At 44.7% G+C, this 4,141-nt stretch overlaps 1 pseudogene; it reads right to left on the reverse strand.

Moving 5' to 3' along the window:
- LOC102174091 lies at positions 1-2,893 on the reverse strand (annotated as a pseudogene).

Below are 4,141 nucleotides of genomic sequence, written 5' to 3' on the forward strand. Positions count from 1 at the left end.
TCAACTCTCAGCAGGCTGTTCCTGAGCTCTAAGGAAGCTTCCCTTCTTCTGAACTACCCAGTCTTTCTTCTGGACAAGTGACATTTTGGAAATGCTTTACCTCTTCTTTTTAACATTTTTTCTTAGGCTTCTTCTCATGCACTGGATTCTCTCATATTGCAGGGTGAGCTTTCTTATGCTTTTCCTCCATCATGTCTGCAGTTACATTGTTCTCTACATATTAAGAGAACTGTTTCTTATAAGCATCCTCATCTTCTTCATCCAGGAAACACACATAATTTGCGGTATTCTCCTCCATGATGTGTTTTTGGTGTCCCTCAGCATTGAATTCTTTGCTTTCTGAATCATAACCAGGGAACCACATGGTACTATGAGGGATAGACAAGCCTCCATCAACAGCTCCTTTTCAGGCCCCCAAAACTTTTTTTCCAGTAGCAGTCCTGGCAATCCTAAAGGAGATCAACCCTGAATATTCATTGGAAGGACCGATGCTGAAGCTGAAGCTCCAATAGTTTGGCCACCTGATGTGAAGAGTCAACTCTTTGGAAAAGACACTGATGCGGGGAAAGACTGAGAGCAGAAGGAGAAGGGGGTAGCAGAGAATCAGGTTGTTAAATAGTACCACCAACTCAACGGACATGAATTTGAGCAATCTCTGGGAGATAGTGGAGGTCAGGGAAGCCTGGCGTGCTGCAGTCCACGGGGTTGCAAAGAGTCAGACAAGACTCAGCAACTGAACAACGGTGATCCTGGCAAGCTCTGCATCCAAATAACAGGTGAAGACACCAGACTGACCATCAGTGTTTTCCACATTGTATTCATCTCTAGCCACCTCGACATGGCCTTCATAAATTTTGTCCACACCAAACCTATTAAGAAGCCTGCTGGCCAGCAGCAAGCCACTGCAATATGCTGTGGCATCATTTTTCAGGTCAGCCTTCATACCACACTTTGGGAGTTCGTGAGCATAAACTGCACAAGCTGTCATATCTCCTTCTATATGGGCGTAAGCAATCTGACAAATGATACCCCTGTTGGTTACACGAACTATCATTCTATATTTGGGTATATGATACTTATTTTTAACTTGGATTACCAATTGTTTCTGAGCAGAGCAGTCACTTTTGCCCTCTCTCCATCTTCTGAATTTAACTTGGTATCTCTTGAAGTAGGGCTTCCTAGGTGGGTTAGTGGTAAAGAATCTGCCTGCCAATGCAGGAGATGTGAGTTCGATCCCTGGGTTGGGAAGATTCCCTGGAGAAGGAAATGGCAGCCCACTCCAGTATTCTTACCTGGAAAATCCCATGGACAGAGAAGCCTGGAGGGCTACAGTCCTTGTGGTTGCAAGGAGTTGGACCCAACTGAGTGACTCAGCACACTCTTGGTGGTGGTGGTGGTGGTTTAGTCGCTAAGTCGTGTCCGACTCTTGCGACCCCATAGACTGTAGCCTGCCAGGCTCCTCTGTCTGTGGGGTTTTCCAGGCAAGAATACTGAAGTGGGTTGGTATTTCCATCTCCAGGGGATCTTCCTGACCCAGGAACTGAACCCAGGTCTCCCACACCGCAGGCAGATTCCTTACTGACTGAGCTATGAGAGGAGCCCAAGCACAGTCTTGAAGTAGGCCTTATGCTTGACAACTTTGATAAACCCGATTCTGCAAGTCAGAGCACCAAGTCCGTGGCTTGCCACGGAGCTGCAGAATTAGCACAGCTCTGGGGGTGGGGTGGGGGTCAGTTCAGTTCAGTCTCTCAGTCAAGTCCGACACTTTGCGACCCCATGAATCGCAGCATGCCAGGCCTCCCTGTCCATCACCAACTCCCGGAGTTCACCCAAACTCATGTCCATCGAGTTGGTGATGCCATCCAGCCATCTCATCCTCTGTCATCCCCTTTTCCTCCTGCCCTCAATCCCTCCCAGCATCAGGGTCTTTTCCAATGAGTCAACTCTTCGCATGAGGTGGCCAAAGTATTGGAGTTTCAGCTTTAGCATCAGTCCTTCCAAAGAACACCCAGGACTGATCTCCTTTAGAATGGACTGGTTGGATCTCCTTGCAGTCCAAGGGACTCTCAAGAGTCTTCTCCAACACCACAGTTCAAAAGCATCAATTCTTTGGTGCTCAGCCTTCTTCACAGTCCAACTCTCACATCCATACATGACCACTGGAAAAACCATAGCCTTGACTAGATGGACCTTTGCTGACAAAGTAATGTCTCTGCTTTTTAATGTACTGTCTAGGTTGGTCATAACTTTCCTTCCAAGGAGTAAGCGTCTTTTAATTTCATGGCTGCAATCACCATCTGCAGTGATTTTGGAGCCCCCCAAAATAAAGTCTGACACTGTTTCCACTGTTTCTCCATCTACTCAGGGGGTGGCAAATTCTGCTTACATTTTAAGGCCAAAGGTTATTGTTGGAATCTGGCCTCAGTACACAGGTAATGGTTTAAAGCTTAGAGACAGAGCTCTGGGTGAAGTAGAAAGAAACAGCTTATGGCTTTGTCAGGCAAAGGGGGCCATAGTGGACTGATGCCCTTCAGACTGTGGGGTACACCCTTCAGACTGTGGGGTATGCCCTTCAGGCTGTGGGGTATGCCCTTCAGACTGTGGGGTATGCCCTTAAGGTTGCGGGGTATGCCCTTAAGGCTGTGGGGTATGCCCTTAAGGCTGTGGGGTACACCCTTCAGACTGTGGGGTACGCCCTTCAGACTGTGGGGTACGCCCTTAAGGCGTAGGGCATGATCAGTTTGTAGACATTCTTCCGACAGTTGGTGCTGAGGTAATTGGGAATCAACATCAACCTTCTGGTTCCAACCAATCTGGGGTCCGCGTGCTTGTGGGCAGCATACAGGTAACTTCTTCCACTTGGTGAGTGTCTGCAAGGCAGCTCAGAGGACATGGCTCAGAATATTATCCACAGTCCTTGAGGAGGAACTAAAGGTCCTTGGCTCTGCTTAATGGCTGAGTATTATTTTTTTTTTTTTATGGCTAAGTATTATTATTTGGTCTTGCCTGACTATTTTCCTTTCTCTCTGCATTTTCTTGTTTCTCTGATTGAGTTTATCCTTTGACTAAAACTTTTCTGCAGACAAAAGGCAGGTGGAGGACATGGGTGGGGGTGTCTATTCTGAGAAGGCCGCCTAGGGTCCTGTCCATTACAAGGTCAGTAGCTCACCTGAGCACTTCAGCTCAACACATGTACACACCACAGCTGCCTTAATTCTTGGTTAGTTATGACAAGAGAACATAGTGGTTTTAGAGGATGTGTTTGTTCCCTTTAGTCTTGTTCACTTGTTTGAATTCATTTTCATACACTCAGTGGCTACCGCAGAGCAGGGGCTCCATATTTGTTGAACTGAAGCCTCCTCTCTGCTGTATTATATGATGAGGCTGAGGCTAAATCTTCCCAAAATACTTGATTTTAAGGGAAATTACACCAGAGAGGCTGGTAAAAGTCACTGCAGTCATCAAACTAATAACAAGTGATTCAAACACAGTATCTTCTTTAGCAATTTTAAAAAGACTTCACCATTTAGTTGAATTCATTCAAACTTAAGTTACCTTTGGGGAGCAATAACAAAAATAGAAACATTTTGATAGATTTATAGATTGTAATATCATCTTAATATGTACAATCAGAAGGAACATTAAAACAGAATCAGCACCACCATTTCATATCTGAAATTTTTCATATTGTCTGGAGTAAAATTCTCTAATGCGCTGCTTAAATTTTTCACATGTATAGGTAAAACTGTAGATAATACAAAAATCCATGTTCTTGTTCTGTAAAAATGCTTAGAGATGCTTATTGTGGAATGGGGCAATTACACAAAATATAAAAGCATTTGAATTACTATTTAATTACTTATCCGATCGTCTTTTTTGTCCTTAAATGGCTCAGCAGTGATGAGAAAACAAAGCAAACTTGTGCCAGTCAGTTATGTATTAATACTGATGCTGTCCATTCTGAGATTTCAAGTACAGGTTTCCCTCACTGTCCTGTTAGAGGGTTCCTATGAAACCGCTTGTAAGTTAAACTGGCCTCAAGAGAAGAAGCAGTTACCTCTGGGAAGATCTTGTTAAGGGATGCACAGAATAAATCAAAATAAAGCACAAATGCATACAGACACAGTTCAGAGCTAAAGCA

The sequence above is a fragment of the Capra hircus genome, chromosome 4, assembly GCF_001704415.2.
Source record: "Capra hircus breed San Clemente chromosome 4, ASM170441v1, whole genome shotgun sequence".
Taxonomy (NCBI): domain Eukaryota; kingdom Metazoa; phylum Chordata; class Mammalia; order Artiodactyla; family Bovidae; genus Capra; species Capra hircus.